Here is a 21,177-nt window from a genome sequence, read left to right on the forward strand (position 1 = left end):
ACGTGAGCCATCTATTGGTCGAATTTAGCACTGCTTTCTGCGATTTCAGTGACAAGTCGCAACTAAGAGTCGCAAGTAGCAACTAAAAAGCGCGGTTAACAGTGGCATCTGTTGGCCGAAGTTCGTACTACGTCCATCTCTGCGGTACGCTATGGAGTCTAACTGCGATTTCCGTGACAAGTCGCAACTAAGAGTCGCAAGTAGCAACTAGAAAGCGCGGTTAACAGTGCCATCTGTGGGTCAAAGTTCGTACTACGTCCATCTCTGCGGTACGCTATGGAGTCTAACTGCGATTTCCGTGACAAGTCGCAACTAAGAGTCGCAAGTAGCAACTAGAAAGCGCGGTTAACAGTGCCATCTGTGGGTCAAAGTTCGTACTACGTCCATCTCTGCGGTACGCTATGGAGTCTAACTGCGATTTCCGTGACAAGTCGCAACTAAGAGTCGCAAGTAGCAACTAAAAAGCGCGGTTAACAGTGCCATCTGTGGGCCAACGTTCGTACTACGTACATCTCTGCGATACGCTATGGAGTCTAACTGCGATTTCCGTGACAAGTCGCAACTAAGAGTCGCAAGTAGCAACTAGAAAGCGCGGTTAACAGTGCCATCTGTGGGTCAAAGTTCGTACTACGTCCATCTCTGCGGTACGCTATGGAGTCTAACTGCGATTTCCGTGACAAGTCGCAACTAAGAGTCACAAGTAGCAACTAAAAAGCGCGGTTAACAGTGCCATCTGTGGGTCAAAGTTCGTACTACGTCCATCTCTGCGATACGCTATGGAGTCTAACTGCGATTTCCGTGACAAGTCGCAACTAAGAGTCACAAGTAGCAACTAAAAAGCGCAGTTAGCACTGCCATCTGTTGAGCAAAGTTCATACTACGCTATTCGCTACCGAGTCAAACTGCGATTTCTGTGACAAATCGCAACTAAGAGTCGCAAGTAGCAACTAAAAAGCGCAGTTAACATACTTCTCCTAGTGTCATCTGTTGACCGACGTATGTACGTTATGAGAGCCTTGTGCCTCACGAGATCGATGTGCTGTGTGTGCATGTGAAGGGTTTATTTCAATAGTGGTACAAGTCCATTTTTGTTAATTTTGAGATATAGAGTCGTAAAGTTAAATAAGTGCTGAAAAATCTGCAGTTAAGATACCAGAAATATTCACCATATGGCTTCTTGCTAGAGATGAGGCTTTATTTATGTTTGTTTGGATCACTAATTTCAGAAGCATTATAGACAGAAAAATGTAGATAATGGACTTGTACCACTATTGAAATAAGCTCTTCATATTATATGACGACATGCACATTCAGCATCAGTTATGGTTGGTCAAATACTGCTGTGACTCTGAATGTATTATATTAATAAGAAGCGACATTGCCTTTTTCTCCTGAAAATATCGAGTAACGTAACAAATGTGTTTGATTCTGCTTCCAATATGACAGTTTTGGTTAATACTCCACATGCCTACAGGACTTTGCAATGTTAACACAGCAGAACTCAGACATCTGTATAAGTGTAGAGAAATGAAAACAGTCATATGAATGCCTCACAGATCAAGACTCGGTAGAAAAGTTTTACACCTGGTGTTCTACATGGCAACTTCACACACAAGAACTTTTTGCCGACACTACTACCACCTACATAAGTAAGCTTTTCCTGTGTCACTTTCAAGTAATGCACTTAAGCTATTCCTGATTTAACTGGAAGATCTGTACTTCCCACTTTCATATCAACAGCCTCAAAATGCATATTGTAGACTTCGGGATATGTTACAGGTCAGTGTCACACCAAGATTGTGGAGAAAGGGGGGGGGGGGGGGGGGGGGGTGGCATGTCACTCTCCAACAAGTGTTTACCAATAAATAAGTGGCGGAAAATTACGGGTATAGGACGGCTTAACATGTGGAAAATGAGATTTTTATTATTCACTCAATGTATTTAACATTTATTATTCCTTTAAAATCGCACAACAACTTCAATAAAACACTTTAATCAGTCATACACTTATTTCATAATTATTTCACTTTTAAACTGCAAATCCTCTAAGAGCTGTCTTGAATCTTCACGAGTCTCTCTCAACAGCCTTGATGTGGATAGATATGTACAGCAACCAGTAATCAGTCAGAACTGCGTCTGCAAAAACACAAGGATTATTAAACAATTTTTGCTGTCACTAATTACTAGCAATATAATTGACAGAGTAGATTGCTAATATTTGCTATATCACATTTGCTAATATTTGCTATATCACATTCGCAAGAATGTAATTAAGTCCATCAAAACGCTTAGAAACTAACCTGTCGTCTGACGAAAACGGTCTAAAGACTGGCAATTTCTTCAGATCTGTTGACAATGATATTTTGAATTATCACTTTACTGAGTGACTGAAATGTAGTTCAGGTACCTATGAACATAACAATATGTTAGAATTCATTTTCTAAACACGAACTATTACGGTACTGTGCGGCTACTTACATATTAATTACACTATTAATATTTTCACAGTTGTTTCTTTAATACAAAATTAAAGCCAACGGAAGAATAAACGTAAAACATACTTACCAATGACAGGTTTGTTGAGATGCAATTTTCTGTGTGGACAGATGTAACTTTTTCATACGGTGGTACGTCGCAGCAATCGCAGGAGTCACAGAAATCGCAGAAGTAGCAGAAGTCACAGAAATCGCAGAAGTAGCAGAAGTCACAGAAATCGCAGAAGTAGCAGAAATCGCAGAAGTAGCAGAAATCGCAGAAGTAGCAGAAGTCGCAGAAATCGCGGAAGTAGCAGAAGTAGCAGTGGCGGAGGGATACGCGACTTAGGTTCCTTAACTGCGACTCTTAACTGCGACAAATCACAGTTAAGAATAACAGATACTGAAAAGTAGCATTCACAGAAATCACTGATATCGGAAAATCGCAGTTTAGCCCATCACTATTTTCAACTAGCAATAATCGCACCTCAGTTATACTTCACTGGTTACGATAATGCCACTGCGCAAAGATTAACTACCTAGCGCCTGGCACTGCTATTTATACCTGACGTTCGTTCCAAACACATACAAGTACTTGCATCATTGATACCTATCAGTATTACCTTACACTACTCAAGTTCCATTGGGGGAAACAAATACAGAAATATACAGAAAAAGAACAGTAAAATACATTTTATTAGAGGCAGATTTTCTGTTCTTTGCTCCTTGTGTCTAATTTTTGTTTACACGCCCACTCACCGCCATCTTAAACGCTCAAAACTCCACAGTAGTTCTCCCCTTGACCGTCAGGCGCGCTACTGCTCACTCGCCTAGCCCCACACAGACGAAAGTAGCACAACCTCATTTAGCAAATACCGCCACACCCATTAAGACTCATCGTTAGATTTTGTTATTTTGTGGCCGCTGGTTAGTACTAGACACCAAGAAAACTGCCAACTGCATTTACATTAACTTAACAAACCATACACTTCTCAGCAAAAGCTGTTTGACCTACTGAGCAGTAAAATGTTAGTTTTACTCGAATCATGCCGTGAAATTGATTAATGTCGATGGGTGAAATATTTGTGTAACAGATTAGGCACCCTGGAAACACAATGAAATGAGATTTACAAATCCTCTCATGTAGCTGGGTTAAGTTGTTGAAATAAGTTTACCTTGCAGAAAAGTACAACTAGAAATCAGTCAGTAAATTGCTTCATAGCGCTGGGAACACGTGCTGCAGTCTTAAATATACAAGATACACGCTTATTCCACATTGCGCCAAACAACCTGCACAAAAATATATATTTTGGACTCCTCTACTGTTTATGTTCTTGTCCAAGAAGAATCATAGAAAGCTAACAGTATCCAAACCTGCCTGCTGTCTCATTGGCCCCAGCTAATATATTGCCTGACAAAAATGAAAATATCTGAATGTGTGCTAAATAGTATCTCGAGTGCCAAGCATTCATAACAGATCCAAACAATAAGACATTTTCTATGGATCCATTTGTGCTATAGTAGGCAGCAAATTTTGCTCACCTTGCATATAGGAAGAGTCATTCTCAAATGAAGAGAGACAGAAAGAATGAGCCATGGCAAGCCAACTAGTTCTGCTCTCAAAAAAAAAAAAAAAAAAAAAGCAAAACTCCTGCTACAATTCTCACCTACACTTCCTCTACCACTGTATTTTTCATTGCATTCTATGATTTATATTCACAGACACAGTCACAAAATTTACCCCACAAGCACTGGTTCCCTCTCTTCAGTATTCCACATGCAATACATTCTCATAGCACACTGGACCATCATTAAGCTCACCATCCCATTTAAACTATCACACTGTATTATGTGTCACATTTGCACAGTAAATCCACAGTTCAAGGAATACACCAAGAAATGCACTAATCACACTGTTCAAAATGGAAATGCCATGGCTGCAGCCCACCAAATTCTACTGCACAATCACTGTTATTACTGCATGAAGGAGATTTTCCACCAGCAGCCTTTAGATGAAACATGTAAGCTACATAAAGGTTCAACAAAACCTCAACATCAGGGACTGCATTAGCTACCACCCAAATAGCTACTAGCCCTTACCTTTCTTTCAATCCCTCTGCTCTGTACACTACAGCACATGTATGTATTGTCAAATTGAGGCAAAGCCTTGCACAACATTACAGTTCTTCCTGCTTCATGTAACACCCACCAGATAGGACACTGTCCTCAATGTGAGTGCCCTTACTAGGCACTGTGCAGCCTAACACATCAATCATCTCAAGCCAACAGACTCATTGCCCAATATTATCAAACAGCAGTTCCATGGTCATAAGTTCTAATTATCAAGGTGTACACACAGCAGTGTCCAAAAAGGATCAAACATGCATCTAATGATCAGGACACAAACACAAATTATAACACTGGCAGTGCTGTGAAAATGAATTAAGTACAACACCTGCCTCCCACACACTCACCAACTCTCACTGTACTGCCCTAGTCTCCTCCTCTAAATTCTGACACAAGTTTTGTCAAATCCTACATTTATCAGTAATCACTGCATGTGTGTACCACAAGTATGCTATGGAGCAAGAATTGCCACTAGACAGAACCACATTTCAACTGTCCACATTGGCATCTTTATTCACACATAGCAGTTGCACAACATCTTACACTGAGGAGTATGTTTCTCACCAGCTCCCTAAGACATGTACACAATTCATCAGTGAACACAGACTAGTCTGTGTACATGGTCCCTAACAACCATCAGCTAAACACTTCCACAAGTGCAGAATGAGTACACAGATAAACACAGTTTGAAGCATTGTTTCTATGACACTTACACCCCCTCAGGGGTTGCCAAAAATTGCCACAGAGACGGTATTTCACGTCTCTCTGGCGGGGTATTGGTAAAAGTTTTCAACTAGCAATAATCGCACCTCAGTTATACTTCACTGGTTACGATAATGCCACTGCGCAAAGATTAACTACCTAGCGCCTGGCACTGCTATTTATACCTGACGTTCGTTCCAAACACATACAAGTACTTGCATCATTGATACCTATCAGTATTACCTTACACTACTCAAGTTCCATTGGGGGAAACAAATACAGAAATATACAGAAAAAGAACAGTAAAATACATTTTATTAGAGGCAGATTTTCTGTTCTTTGCTCCTTGTGTCTAATTTTTGTTTACACGCCCACTCACCGCCATCTTAAACGCTCAAAACTCCACAGTAGTTCTCCCCTTGACCGTCAGGCGCGCTACTGCTCACTCGCCTAGCCCCACACAGACGAAAGTAGCACAACCTCATTTAGCAAATACCGGCACACCCATTAAGACTCATCGTTAGATTTTGTTATTTTGTGGCCGCTGGTTAGTACTAGACACCAAGAAAACTGCCAACTGCATTTACATTAACTTAACAAACCATACACTTCTCAGCAAAAGCTGTTTGACCTACTGAGCAGTAAAATGTTAGTTTTACTCGAATCATGCCGTGAAATTGATTAATGTCGATGGGTGAAATATTTGTGTAACAGATTAGGCACCCTGGAAACACAATGAAATGAGATTTACAAATCCTCTCATGTAGCTGGGTTAAGTTGTTGAAATAAGTTTACCTTGCAGAAAAGTACAACTAGAAATCAGTCAGTAAATTGCTTCATAGCGCTGGGAACACGTGCTGCAGTCTTAAATATACAAGATACACGCTTATTCCACATTGCGCCAAACAACCTGCACAAAAATATATATTTTGGACTCCTCTACTGTTTATGTTCTTGTCCAAGAAGAATCATAGAAAGCTAACAGTATCCAAACCTGCCTGCTGTCTCATTGGCCCCAGCTAATATATTGCCTGACAAAAATGAAAATATCTGAATGTGTGCTAAATAGTATCTCGAGTGCCAAGCATTCATAACAGATCCAAACAATAAGACATTTTCTATGGATCCATTTGTGCTATAGTAGGCAGCAAATTTTGCTCACCTTGCATATAGGAAGAGTCATTCTCAAATGAAGAGAGACAGAAAGAATGAGCCATGGCAAGCCAACTAGTTCTGCTCTCAAAAAAAAAAAAAAAAAAAAAAAAAAAAAAAAAAAAAAAAAAAAAAAAAAAAAAAAAGCAAAACTCCTGCTACAATTCTCACCTACACTTCCTCTACCACTGTATTTTTCATTGCATTCTATGATTTATATTCACAGACACAGTCACAAAATTTACCCCACAAGCACTGGTTCCCTCTCTTCAGTATTCCACATGCAATACATTCTCATAGCACACTGGACCATCATTAAGCTCACCATCCCATTTAAACTATCACACTGTATTATGTGTCACATTTGCACAGTAAATCTACAGTTCAAGGAATACACCAAGAAATGCACTAATCACACTGTTCAAAATGGAAATGCCATGGCTGCAGCCCACCAAATTCTACTGCACAATCACTGTTATTACTGCATGAAGGAGATTTTCCACCAGCAGCCTTTAGATGAAACATGTAAGCTACATAAAGGTTCAACAAAACCTCAACATCAGGGACTGCATTAGCTACCACCCAAATAGCTACTAGCCCTTACCTTTCTTTCAATCCCTCTGCTCTGTACACTACAGCACATGTATGTATTGTCAAATTGAGGCAAAGCCTTGCACAACATTACAGTTCTTCCTGCTTCATGTAACACCCACCAGATAGGACACTGTCCTCAATGTGAGTGCCCTTACTAGGCACTGTGCAGCCTAACACATCAATCATCTCAAGCCAACAGACTCATTGCCCAATATTATCAAACAGCAGTTCCATGGTCATAAGCTCTAATTATCAAGGTGTACACACAGCAGTGTCCAAAAAGGATCAAACATGCATCTAATGATCAGGACACAAACACAAATTATAACACTGGCAGTGCTGTGAAAATGAATTAAGTACAACACCTGCCTCCCACACACTCACCAACTCTCACTGTACTGCCCTAGTCTCCTCCTCTAAATTCTGACACAAGTTTTGTCAAATCCTACATTTATCAGTAATCACTGCATGTGTGTACCACAAGTATGCTATGGAGCAAGAATTGCCACTAGACAGAACCACATTTCAACTGTCCACATTGGCATCTTTATTCACACATAGCAGTTGCACAACATCTTACACTGAGGAGTATGTTTCTCACCAGCTCCCTAAGACATGTACACAATTCATCAGTGAACACAGACTAGTCTGTGTACATGGTCCCTAACAACCATCAGCTAAACACTTCCACAAGTGCAGAATGAGTACACAGATAAACACAGTTTGAAGCATTGTTTCTATGACACTTACACCCCCTCAGGGGTTGCCAAAAATTGCCACAGAGACGGTATTTCACGTCTCTCTGGCGGGGTATTGGTAAAAGTTTTCAACTAGCAATAATCGCACCTCAGTTATACTTCACTGGTTACGATAGTGCCACTGCGCAAAGATTAACTACCTAGCGCCTGGCACTGCTATTTACACCTGACGTTCGTTCCAAACACATACAAGTACTTGCATCATTGATACATATCAGTATTACCTTACACTACTCAAGTTCCATTGGGGGAAACAAATACAGAAATATACAGAAAAAGAACAGTAAAATACATTTTATTAGAGGCAGATTTTCTGTTCTTTGCTCCTTGTGTCTAATTTTTGTTTACACGCCCACTCACCGCCATCTTAAACGCTCAAAACTCCACAGTAGTTCTCCCCTTGACCGTCAGGCGCGCTACTGCTCACTCGCCTAGCCCCACACAGACGAAAGTAGCACAACCTCATTTAGCAAATACCGGCACACCCATTAAGACTCATCGTTAGATTTTGTTATTTTGTGGCCGCTGGTTAGTACTAGACACCAAGAAAACTGCCAACTGCATTTACATTAACTTAACAAACCATACACTTCTCAGCAAAAGCTGTTTGACCTACTGAGCAGTAAAATGTTAGTTTTACTCGAATCATGCCGTGAAATTGATTAATGTCGATGGGTGAAATATTTGTGTAACAGATTAGGCACCCTGGAAACACAATGAAATGAGATTTACAAATCCTCTCATGTAGCTGGGTTAAGTTGTTGAAATAAGTTTACCTTGCAGAAAAGTACAACTAGAAATCAGTCAGTAAATTGCTTCATAGCGCTGGGAACACGTGCTGCAGTCTTAAATATACAAGATACACGCTTATTCCACATTGCGCCAAACAACCTGCACAAAAATATATATTTTGGACTCCTCTACTGTTTATGTTCTTGTCCAAGAAGAATCATAGAAAGCTAACAGTATCCAAACCTGCCTGCTGTCTCATTGGCCCCAGCTAATATATTGCCTGACAAAAATGAAAATATCTGAATGTGTGCTAAATAGTATCTCGAGTGCCAAGCATTCATAACAGATCCAAACAATAAGACATTTTCTATGGATCCATTTGTGCTATAGTAGGCAGCAAATTTTGCTCACCTTGCATATAGGAAGAGTCATTCTCAAATGAAGAGAGACAGAAAGAATGAGCCATGGCAAGCCAACTAGTTCTGCTCTCAAAAAAAAAAAAAAAAAAAAAAAAAAAAAAAAAAAAAAAAAAAAAAAAAAACAAGCAAAACTCCTGCTACAATTCTCACCTACACTTCCTCTACCACTGTATTTTTCATTGCATTCTATGATTTATATTCACAGACACAGTCACAAAATTTACCCCACAAGCACTGGTTCCCTCTCTTCAGTATTCCACATGCAATACATTCTCATAGCACACTGGACCATCATTAAGCTCACCATCCCATTTAAACTATCACACTGTATTATGTGTCACATTTGCACAGTAAATCCACAGTTCAAGGAATACACCAAGAAATGCACTAATCACACTGTTCAAAATGGAAATGCCATGGCTGCAGCCCACCAAATTCTACTGCACAATCACTGTTATTACTGCATGAAGGAGATTTTCCACCAGCAGCCTTTAGATGAAACATGTAAGCTACATAAAGGTTCAACAAAACCTCAACATCAGGGACTGCATTAGCTACCACCCAAATAGCTACTAGCCCTTACCTTTCTTTCAATCCCTCTGCTCTGTACACTACAGCACATGTATGTATTGTCAAATTGAGGCAAAGCCTTGCACAACATTACAGTTCTTCCTGCTTCATGTAACACCCACCAGATAGGACACTGTCCTCAATGTGAGTGCCCTTACTAGGCACTGTGCAGCCTAACACATCAATCATCTCAAGCCAACAGACTCATTGCCCAATATTATCAAACAGCAGTTCCATGGTCATAAGTTCTAATTATCAAGGTGTACACACAGCAGTGTCCAAAAAGGATCAAACATGCATCTAATGATCAGGACACAAACACAAATTATAACACTGGCAGTGCTGTGAAAATGAATTAAGTACAACACCTGCCTCCCACACACTCACCAACTCTCACTGTACTGCCCTAGTCTCCTCCTCTAAATTCTGACACAAGTTTTGTCAAATCCTACATTTATCAGTAATCACTGCATGTGTGTACCACAAGTATGCTATGGAGCAAGAATTGCCACTAGACAGAACCACATTTCAACTGTCCACATTGGCATCTTTATTCACACATAGCAGTTGCACAACATCTTACACTGAGGAGTATGTTTCTCACCAGCTCCCTAAGACATGTACACAATTCATCAGTGAACACAGACTAGTCTGTGTACATGGTCCCTAACAACCATCAGCTAAACACTTCCACAAGTGCAGAATGAGTACACAGATAAACACAGTTTGAAGCATTGTTTCTATGACACTTACACCTCCTCAGGGGTTGCCAAAAATTGTCACAGAGACGGTATTTCACGTCTCTCTGGCGGGGTATTGGTAAAAGTTTTCAACTAGCAATAATCGCACCTCAGTTATACTTCACTGGTTACGATAATGGCACTGCGCAAAGATTAACTACCTAGCTTTTTTTTTTTTTTTTTTACTTTATTGTTATTTTAAAACCTGGACAAGTCAGGTAGGCTGGCAGCGGCACACTACGCCGCTCTTCAGCCATAGCGTTTTACAAGAGTGTAAAACATGGTGAATGACAATGAACAAAGTGACGGGCAAAAGAGAGAGGACACAGAGACATAAAAAAACACGGAGTCGTTCACATGTGACGATAACAACACTGAAAACACGTTGGCACGGCGCACAAAACACTGGTGAATCCGACGGCACAAGTGAACGTAGGAGTGGGACGGCGGACACCAAAAACACTATATGACGTCACACACACGAGGCACAAAAGGCGACGATCTCCGGCGCGCGAATGTTCACTATACGTGTGCGAGTCCGGGGACCTGCCAAGAGAGGAGGAGGAGGAAGGGGAGTGGGAGAGCGAGAGGGGAGAGCAGAGACGCCACGGGCAGGGGAGATAGGGGGAGGGAGGAAGGGGGAGAGGAAGCCCGGGGGAAGAGGGGGAAGGGAGGGGACAGGGAAATGGAAAAAGAAGGGAAGAGAAGAGAAGAGAGGGAGGGTGCCGAAAGGAAAGGACACGGGAAGTGGGGGGTGGGGCAGGGTCAAAGTTGATAGGAGGGGTAGATGGAGGGGACGAGGACATCATCAGGGAGAGGGAGCCGGCGGAAGCCACCTTGGGAGAGGGCATGGAGGGTGGAGAGATGGAGACCGGGTGGGACGTGCGAATACAGGCGCGGCAGCGGGCGGGGGTGGGAGAGGAGTGGGGAAACGAGCGGGTGAGGAGGATCAAGTTTACGTGAGGTGTACAGGATACGAATCCTTTCAAGGAAAAGGAGGAGGTGGGGGAAGGGGATGAGGTCATACAGGATCCGCGTGGGGGAGGGGAGACGGATGCGATAGGCAAGGCGGAGAGCATGGCGTTCAAGGATTTGGAGGGATTTATAGAAGGTAGGGGGGGCGGAGATCCAGGCTGGATGGGCGTAACAAAGGATAGGACGGATGAGGGATTTATAGGTGTGGAGGATTGTGGAGGGGTCCAGGCCCCACGTGCGGCCGGAAAGGAGCTTGAGGAGACGGAGTCGGGAACGTGCCTTGGCTTGGATCGTCTGGAGATGGGGAGTCCAGGAGAGGCGACGGTCGAGGGTGACGCCAAGGTACTTAAGGGTGGGAGTGAGGGCGATAGGACGGCCATAGATGGTGAGATAGAAATCAAGGAGGCGGAAGGAAGGGGTGGTTTTGCCTACAATGATCGCCTGGGTTTTGGAGGGATTGGCCTTGAGCAACCACTGGTTGCACCAAGCGGTGAACCGGTCAAGATGGGATTGGAGAAGGCGTTGGGAGCGTTGCAAGGTGGGGGCAAGGGCGAGGAAGGCGGTGTCATCGGCAAACTGGAGGAGGTGGACGGGGGGCGACGGCGGCGGCATGTCCGCCGTGTACAAAAGGTACAGAAGGGGGGAGAGGACGGAGCCTTGGGGCACACCGGCGGAGGGGAAAAAGGTGTAGGAATCGGTGTTATGGATGGTGACATAGGAAGGACGGCGGGAGAGAAAGGAACCGATCAGACGGACGTAGTTAATGGGAAGGGCAAAGGTTTGGAGCTTGAAGAGGAGACCGGAATGCCAGACGCGGTCATAAGCGCGTTCGAGGTCAAGGGAGAGGAAGATGGCGGAGCGACGGGAATTAAGCTGTTCGGAAAGGAGATGAGTGAGGTGAAGGAGAAGATCGTCGGAAGAGAAGGATGGCCGAAAGCCACACTGGGTGACGGGAAGGAGGCGGTGCTGGCGGAGATGCTGGTGGATGCGGCGGGTGAGGATAGATTCGAGGACCTTGCTGAAGACCGAGGTAAGGCTGATGGGACGGTAGGAGGAGACGGCGGACGGCGGTTTGCCAGGTTTAAGGAACATGAGGATACGGGAGGTTTTCCACAGGTCGGGGTAGTAACCGGTGGACAGGACTACATTGTAGAGCCTGGCCAGGGTGGAGAGGAAAGAGACAGGAGCTTCACGAAGGTGACGGTAGGTGGCACGATCGTGTCCAGGAGCGGTGTTGCGTTTTGTGCGGAGTGTATCAATGAGATCCTGTGTAGTGATAGGGGCATTGAGTTCCGTGTGTGTAATGTTGTCCAAGTACTGGAAGCCAGGAGCGAGGGGAGGGGAAGAGGTGTCAGTTCGATCGCGGATATCTGGGAAGAGGGAGTAATCGAACTGTGGATCATCAGGGACGGAAAATACATCGGAGAGGTAGGAGGCAAAGTGATTGGCCTTACTAATTGAGTCAGGGAAAGGGTGATCATCATGGAGAAGAGGATAATAGGGGGAGGGTTTAGTTCCGGTAAGGCGACGGAAGGCCGACCAGAACTTGGATGAGTTGATTGGTAGGGTGGCATTTAAACGGGTGCATGTCTGTCGCCAGTCCCGGCGTTTCTTAGCCGCGAGCAAATTACGAACGTGTCGCTGGAGTTGCCGGTGGCGTCGTAGTGTGTCCGGGTCACGCGTGCGGAGGAAGGCACGGTAGAGACGAAGGGATTCACGGAGGAGGAGAACGGCCTGTGGGGGCAAGGGAGGACGGTGGGGGTGGATGGCGACAGTAGGAACGTGGGCCTCCACGGCCTCAGACAAGGTCCGCTGGAGAAAGGAGGCGGCATGGGTGACATCGTCAGGGTGGTGGTAGGTGAGAGGGTGGCTATCGACCTGGGTGGAAAGGGTATCCCGGTAGGCATTCCAGTCGGCTCGGGAATAGTCGTGGACATACTTAGGGGGAGGGTCAGTACGAGGGTCGGGGCGAGGGCGACGACCGTCTGAAACGGTGAGGAGGACAGGGAGATGGTCGCTACCAATAGGCTCCAGGACATCCACCGTGATACGGCCAAGGAGGTTGGGGGAGGAGAGGATAACATCAGGACTGGAGTTGGATTCAGGACGGGTATGCTGGGGGATGGGGACGAGGTCACCTTGAAGGGTGGAGAGGAACCGATGCCATCGCCATAACTGGGCAGCGGAACGACTATGGATGTTGAGGTCGGCGGCGATCACGTAGGAGGAAAAGGTACGATCGACGTGGGAGAGGAAGTCGAAGGGAATAGGAGCGTTGGGGCGGACATAGATGGTGGCGCAGGTAACGGTAAGGCCGGGGAAGAAGAGACTAAGGATCAGGTGTTCGGTGGGGTCGGGAAGGAGAGGTTGGAGCCGAACGGGGATCTGGCGGTGGTGACCAATGGCAACTCCGCCACGCGCAATCGGGAGGGGATTATCGGAGCGGTGGAGGAGGTAGGGCGAAGTGTGGACTGTGTGTTGGGGTTGCAGGAAGGTTTCATTGAGGAGGAAGGCATCCACGCGGTGGGTGGCAAGGGTGTGCAGGAACAGGTTTTTGTTGGCAGGAAGGGAGCGTATGTTGTTGAAAAGGATACGTTGCTGTCGCGCCATGACTGGGATTTAAACGAGGGTGTCAAGACGGGAGAAGGTGAAATGGGCCTGGTTGTTGGAGTAGGTGGCGTACATCTTGAGTTGGAAGATGGAACGGGCAGCAAGGGAGATCTGCTGGAGGGTGTGAGGGCGCTGAAAGGGATGAACATTCTGGAGGACGATGGTGAGGAACCTGATGATGTCCTCAGCGGTGGGTGGGGGACGAAGGGAATTGCCAGGAGGGGTGGGGGCGTCCAGAGGACGGACAGGTACGGTGAGTTCAGGAGTGGTCGGAGGGGGTCGGGCTTTACACTTTTGGGAGTAGGTGGGATGAGGGAAATTGCAGGTATTACAGGAGGGAGCGGTTGGAGGTTAGGGCACTGCCGGAGGAAGTGCGCCTGCCGACAATGCGGGCAGGTGGGGGCCTCGCGGCACTCAGCTGTGGGGTGCGCATTATAGCGCAGACACCTCTGGCAGCGCAGGGATTGAGGAGGGGAACGGGAAGGGTCTACCTTGTACCGCTGGTGGAAGAGGAGGGCACCCTCCTTCAGGAGACGGTCAATGGAGGGGGCGTCCTCAGAGAAAACCCGCATAAGGCGGGTGGGGCCGGCCGAGTTGAAAATGCGGCGGACCGCCCGCACCTCCAGCGTGGGATGGGCCTGGAGCTCCGCCAACACCTCCTCCTCCGTGATCGACGGACTGAGCCGTGTGATCACGGCGGTGAGGGTCGGCGGGCGACGCGGGGGTTGGGGTTGGCGGGTAGGAGATGGAGAAGGAGCAGGGGTAAGGGAGGCGTTGGGACCAAAACGGGTGATGGGGAGACGGGAGAGGATGTCAGTATGGAGGGTTGGGCTGGGGGAGGAGATGAGAACAGAATCTCGGCGAGGAGTGAGGAGGGAGATGGGGGCACCAGGACAATGCTGGCGAAGGAAGAGGGTGAGGTTCCGGGCTTCAAGGAGAGAGGGATCAGGACGGGAGAGGAGGTAGCGGTAGGAGGAAGGGGGAGAGGAGGAGGATGAGGGGGCAGGGACAGGCGGGGAGACTTCCATGGCATCATGGGTGGGGGAAGGAGGACGAGGTGCAGCCTTTTTGGAAGCAGAGGAAGCAGGGGTGCCACCGGGGCGCTTGACGGCGGTGGAGGAGGGGTGGGGGATGGGAACAACGGGAATGTGGCGGGGAGGGGCAGGTCCCGGGGCCGGAGTCGGCGCCGGAGATGGTGACGGTGACGGTGAAGGCGACGATGACGATGACGGCGGCAGTGGCGGCGGTGATGGCGAAGGTGACGGGGAGAGCTGGGCGTGGGCAGTGGCCCGACGGGCCACCACCCGAGCTGGAGCTGCAGTGACAGGCTGGGGGAGTGGGGGGAAGGGATCAGAACGAGAGGAGCGGGAGGAAGAAGCGGGAGAGGGGGCGACAAAAATAGAGGGTGAAGGGACAGTGAGGAGAGGTGGAATGGAAGGAGGGAGGTGGGACTGGGCACACCAAGTTATAGTGGTGGAGGCGGCGGAAGGGGAGGTATAGACAATGGCGGTGGTGGTAGTAGTGACAGAGGTGGTGGGGGCGGACATGACGGGAGAGAGAAACAAGAACGAACAGAACGAAGAGGAGAGGACAGAAACTGGGGACAGACAAAGACGAAGACGGATGAAGACGAAGACGGCCGTAGACCAGGGTCAGGACGGCGGCGATGGTGGCGACCAGGCGGCACCGGATGGCGGCTGCGGCGGCGGGCACCGGCGGCGGCGGCGGCGGCGGCGGCGGCGAGCACCGGCAGGCGGCGGCGGCGGCGGCGGCGGCGAGCACCGGCAGGCGGCGACCAGGCGGGGGCGGCGAGCCCCGGCAGGCGGCGACGGCGGGGGCGGCGGCTGCAAGGACCGGAAGGCGGCGACCAAGCGGCAGCGGCGGCGGCGGCGGCGGCGGCGGCGGCGGCAAACAGACGACACGGCAGAGATCTTCTACGTCGAAGGCGCACCCTGAGAGTAGCCCAGGCAGTGAAACTCTTCGATGAAGAAGTGAGGGAATCCAACCCTCGAATGACTACCTAGCGCCTGGCACTGCTATTTATACCTGACGTTCGTTCCAAACACATACAAGTACTAGCATCATTGATACCTATCAGTATTACCTTACACTACTCAAGTTCCATTGGGGGAAACAAATACAGAAATATACAGAAAAAGAACAGTAAAATACATTTTATTAGAGGCAGATTTTCTGTTCTTTGCTCCTTGTGTCTAATTTTTGTTTACACGCCCACTCACCGCCATCTTAAACGCTCAAAACTCCACAGTAGTTCTCCCCTTGACCGTCAGGCGCGCTACTGCTCACTCGCCTAGCCCCACACAGACGAAAGTAGCACAACCTCATTTAGCAAATACCGGCACACCCATTAAGACTCATCGTTAGATTTTGTTATTTTGTGGCCGCTGGTTAGTACTAGACACCAAGAAAACTGCCAACTGCATTTACATTAACTTAACAAACCATACACTTCTCAGCAAAAGCTGTTTGACCTACTGAGCAGTAAAATGTTAGTTTTACTCGAATCATGCCGTGAAATTGATTAATGTCGATGGGTGAAATATTTGTGTAACAGATTAGGCACCCTGGAAACACAATGAAATGAGATTTACAAATCCTCTCATGTAGCTGGGTTAAGTTGTTGAAATAAGTTTACCTTGCAGAAAAGTACAACTAGAAATCAGTCAGTAAATTGCTTCATAGCGCTGGGAACACGTGCTGCAGTCTTAAATATACAAGATACACGCTTATTCCACATTGCGCCAAACAACCTGCACAAAAATATATATTTTGGACTCCTCTACTGTTTATGTTCTTGTCCAAGAAGAATCATAGAAAGCTAACAGTATCCAAACCTGCCTGCTGTCTCATTGGCCCCAGCTAATATATTGCCTGACAAAAATGAAAATATCTGAATGTGTGCTAAATAGTATCTCGAGTGCCAAGCATTCATAACAGATCCAAACAATAAGACATTTTCTATGGATCCATTTGTGCTATAGTAGGCAGCAAATTTTGCTCACCTTGCATATAGGAAGAGTCATTCTCAAATGAAGAGAAACAGAAAGAATGAGCCATGGCAAGCCAACTAGTTCTGCTCTCAAAAAAAAAAAAAAAAAAAAAAAAAAAAAAAAAGCAAAACTCCTGCTACAATTCTCACCTACACTTCCTCTACCACTGTATTTTTCATTGCATTCTATGATTTATATTCACAGACACAGTCACAAAATTTACCCCACAAGCACTGGTTCCCTCTCTTCAGTATTCCACATGCAATACATTCTCATAGCACACTGGACCATCATTAAGCTCACCATCCCATTTAAACTATCACACTGTATTATGTGTCACATTTGCACAGTAAATCCACAGTTCAAGGAATACACCAAGAAATGCACTAATCACACTGTTCAAAATGGAAATGCCATGGCTGCAGCCCACCAAATTCTACTGCACAATCACTGTTATTACTGCATGAAGGAGATTTTCCACCAGCAGCCTTTAGATGAAACATGTAAGCTACATAAAGGTTCAACAAAACCTCAACATCAGGGACTGCATTAGCTACCACCCAAATAGCTACTAGCCCTTACCTTTCTTTCAATCCCTCTGCTCGGTACACTACAGCACATGTATGTATTGTCAAATTGAGGCAAAGCCTTGCACAACATTACAGTTCTTCCTGCTTCATGTAACACCCACCAGATAGGACACTGTCCTCAATGTGAGTGCCCTTACTAGGCACTGTGCAGCCTAACACATCAATCATCTCAAGCCAACAGACTCATTGCCCAATATTATCAAACAGCAGTTCCATGGTCATAAGTTCTAATTATCAAGGTGTACACACAGCAGTGTCCAAAAAGGATCAAACATGCATCTAATGATCAGGACACAAACACAAATTATAACACTGGCAGTGCTGTGAAAATGAATTAAGTACAACACCTGCCTCCCACACACTCACCAACTCTCACTGTACTGCCCTAGTCTCCTCCTCTAAATTCTGACACAAGTTTTGTCAAATCCTACATTTATCAGTAATCACTGCATGTGTGTACCACAAGTATGCTATGGAGCAAGAATTGCCACTAGACAGAACCACATTTCAACTGTCCACATTGGCATCTTTATTCACACATAGCAGTTGCACAACATCTTACACTGAGGAGTATGTTTCTCGCCAGCTCCCTAAGACATGTACACAATTCATCAGTGAACACAGACTAGTCTGTGTACATGGTCCCTAACAACCATCAGCTAAACACTTCCACAAGTGCAGAATGAGTACACAGATAAACACAGTTTGAAGCATTGTTTCTATGACACTTACACCCCCTCAGGGGTTGCCAAAAATTGCCACAGAGACGGTATTTCACGTCTCTCTGGCGGGGTATTGGTAAAAGTTTTCAACTAGCAATAATCGCACCTCAGTTATACTTCACTGGTTACGATAATGCCACTGCGCAAAGATTAACTACCTAGCGCCTGGCACTGCTATTTATACCTGACGTTCGTTCCAAACACATACAAGTACTTGCATCATTGATACCTATCAGTATTACCTTACACTACTCAAGTTCCATTGGGGGAAACAAATACAGAAATATACAGAAAAAGAACAGTAAAATACATTTTATTAGAGGCAGATTTTCTGTTCTTTGCTCCTTGTGTCTAATTTTTGTTTACACGCCCACTCACCGCCATCTTAAACGCTCAAAACTCCACAGTAGTTCTCCCCTTGACCGTCAGGCGCGCTACTGCTCACTCGCCTAGCCCCACACAGACGAAAGTAGCACAACCTCATTTAGCAAATACCGGCACACCCATTAAGACTCATCGTTAGATTTTGTTATTTTGTGGCCGCTGGTTAGTACTAGACACCAACAAAACTGCCAACTGCATTTACATTAACTTAACAAACCATACACTTCTCAGCAAAAGCTGTTTGACCTACTGAGCAGTAAAATGTTAGTTTTACTCGAATCATGCCGACATCTCCGGCGGTACACCGCAAGGTTACCGCCCTTCGATGGTGCAATCTTTCGCGCTAATCGAAGTGTTAGGGTTTACAGGTGCCAGCCAGCCAGCCAGCCAGCCAGCCAGCCAGCCCAGCCCAGCCCAGTCCTACCTTACCCCCGCAGGCCGTTCTCCTCCTCCGTGAATCCCGTCGTCTCTACCGTGCCTTCCTCCGCACGCGTGACCCGGACACACTACGACGCCACCGGCAACTCCAGCGACACGTTCGTAATTTGCTCGCGGCTAAGAAACGCCGGGACTGGCGACAGACATGCACCCGTTTGAATGAAACCCTACCAATCAACTCGTCCAAGTTCTGGTCGGCCTTCCGTCGCCTTACCGGAACTAAACCCTCCCCCTACTATCCTCTTCTCCACGATGACCACCCCTTCCCTGACGCCCTTAGTAAGGCCAATCACTTTGCCTCCTACCTCTCCGATGTTTTCTCCATCCCCGATGATCCTCAGTTCGATTACTCCCTCTTCCCGGATATCCGCGATCGAACTGACACCTCTGTCCCTCCCCTCGCTCCTGGTTTCCAGTACTTGGACAACATTACACACACGGAACTCAATACCCCTATCACTACACAAGATCTCATTGATACACTCCGCACAAAACGCAACACCGCTCCTGGTCACGATCGTGCCACCTACCGTCACCTTCGTGAAGCTCCTGTCTCTTTCCTCTCCACCCTGGCCAGGCTCTACAATGTAGTCCTGTCCACCGGTTACTACCCCGACCTGTGGAAAACCTCCCGCATCCTCATGTTCCTTAAACCTAGCAAACCGCCGTCCGCCGTCTCCTCTTACCGTCCTATCAGCCTTACCTCGGTCTTCAGCAAGGTCCTGGAATCTATCCTCACCCGCCGCATCCATCAGCATCTCCGCCAGCACCGCCTCCTTCCCGTCACCCAGTGTGGCTTTCGGCCATCCTTCTCTTCCGACGATCTTCTCCTTCACCTCACTCATCTCCTCTCCGAACAGCTTAATTCCCGTCGCTCCGCCATCTTCCTCTCCCTTGACCTCGAACGCGCTTATGACCGTGTCTGGCATTCCGGTCTCCTCTTCAAGCTCCAAACCTTTGCCCTTCCCATTAACTACGTCCGTCTGATCGGTTCCTTTCTCTCCCGCCGTCCTTCCTATGTCACCATCCATAACACAGATTCCTACACTTTTTTTCCCTCCGCCGGTGTGCCCCAAGGCTCCGTCCTCTCCCCCCTTCTGTACCTTTTGTACACGGCGGACATGCCGCCGCCGTCACCCCCCGTCCACCTTCTCCAGTTTGCCGATGACACTGCCTTCCTTGCTCTTGCCCCCACCCTACAACGCTCCCAACGCCTTCTCCAATCCCATCTTGACCGCTTCACTGCTTGGTGCAACCAGTGGTTGCTTAAGGTCAATCCCTCCAAAACCCAGGCGATCATTGTAGGCAAAACCACCCCTTCCTTCCGCCTCCTTGATTTCTATCTCACCGTTTATGGCCGTCCTATCGCTCTCACCCCCACCCTTAAGTACCTTGGCGTCACCCTCGACCGTCGCCTCTCCTGGACTCCCCATCTCCAGACAATCCAAGCCAAGGCACGTTCCCGACTCCGTCTCCTCAAGCTCCTTTCCGGCCGTACGTGGGGTCTGGACCCCTCCACCATCCTACACACCTATAAGTCCCTCATCCGCCCTATCCTCTGTTACGCCCATCCCGCCTGGATCTCCGCCCCCCCTTCCTTTTATAAATCCCTCCAAATCCTTGAACGCCATGCTCTCCGCCTTGCCTATCGCATCCGTCTCCCCTCCCCCACGCGGATCCTGTATGATCTTATCTCCTTCCCTCACCTCCTCCTCTTCCTCGAAAGGATACGAATCCTCTACACCTCCCGTAAACTCGATCCTCCCCACCCGCTCGTCTCCCCGATCCTCTCCCGCCCCCGCCCGCTGCCGCGCCTGTACTCTCATGTCCCACCCGGTCTCCATCTCTCCACCCTCCTTACCCTCTCCCAAGGTGGCTTCCGCCAGCTCCCCCTACCTGATGATGCCCTCCTCCCCTCCATCTACCCCTCCTACCAACTTTGATCCTCCCGCCCTCCTCCCGTGCTTGCTCCTCCGGGCACCCTCCCTCCCTTCTCTCCCTTTTTCCCTCCCTCCTCCTTTTCTCTCCCCTTCTCCCCCGGGCCTCCCCTCCCCTGTCCCTCTCCCTCTTGCCCCCGTCTCCCCCGCCGTTGGCATCCTTTTCTCCCCTCTCCCCCCACCTCCCCCATGTTCCACTCTTGGCAGGTCCCCGGACTCGCACACGCTACGTGGACTTTCGC

The 21,177-nt window shown here is 47.4% G+C and overlaps 1 long non-coding RNA gene, 4 other non-coding genes and 1 pseudogene across 5 annotated transcripts; all 6 read right to left on the minus strand.

Moving 5' to 3' along the window:
• Positions 1 to 2,056: 2,056 nt before the first annotated feature.
• LOC126425117 (uncharacterized) lies at positions 2,057 to 2,924 on the minus strand. The gene is made up of 3 exons (XR_007576263.1): positions 2,566 to 2,924; positions 2,301 to 2,407; positions 2,057 to 2,136 (listed from the first exon to the last, which is right to left on the minus strand). It is a non-coding gene; the product is annotated as an uncharacterized LOC126425117 (long non-coding RNA).
• Positions 2,876 to 3,006, minus strand: LOC126425523 (U4 spliceosomal RNA; annotated as a pseudogene).
• A 2,309-nt stretch (positions 3,007 to 5,315) lies between these two features.
• Positions 5,316 to 5,455, minus strand: LOC126425462 (U4 spliceosomal RNA). The gene has a single exon (XR_007576321.1). It is a non-coding gene; the product is annotated as a U4 spliceosomal RNA (small nuclear RNA).
• A 2,345-nt stretch (positions 5,456 to 7,800) lies between these two features.
• Positions 7,801 to 7,940, minus strand: LOC126425478 (U4 spliceosomal RNA). Its single transcript, XR_007576335.1, has one exon. It is a non-coding gene; the product is annotated as a U4 spliceosomal RNA (small nuclear RNA).
• A 2,342-nt stretch (positions 7,941 to 10,282) lies between these two features.
• LOC126425519 (U4 spliceosomal RNA) lies at positions 10,283 to 10,422 on the minus strand. The gene has a single exon (XR_007576369.1). It is a non-coding gene; the product is annotated as a U4 spliceosomal RNA (small nuclear RNA).
• A 7,765-nt stretch (positions 10,423 to 18,187) lies between these two features.
• Positions 18,188 to 18,327, minus strand: LOC126425463 (U4 spliceosomal RNA). The gene has a single exon (XR_007576322.1). It is a non-coding gene; the product is annotated as a U4 spliceosomal RNA (small nuclear RNA).
• Positions 18,328 to 21,177: the final 2,850 nt, after the last annotated feature.

Source organism: Schistocerca serialis, chromosome 10, assembly GCF_023864345.2.
Source record: "Schistocerca serialis cubense isolate TAMUIC-IGC-003099 chromosome 10, iqSchSeri2.2, whole genome shotgun sequence".
NCBI classification, from domain to species: domain Eukaryota; kingdom Metazoa; phylum Arthropoda; class Insecta; order Orthoptera; family Acrididae; genus Schistocerca; species Schistocerca serialis.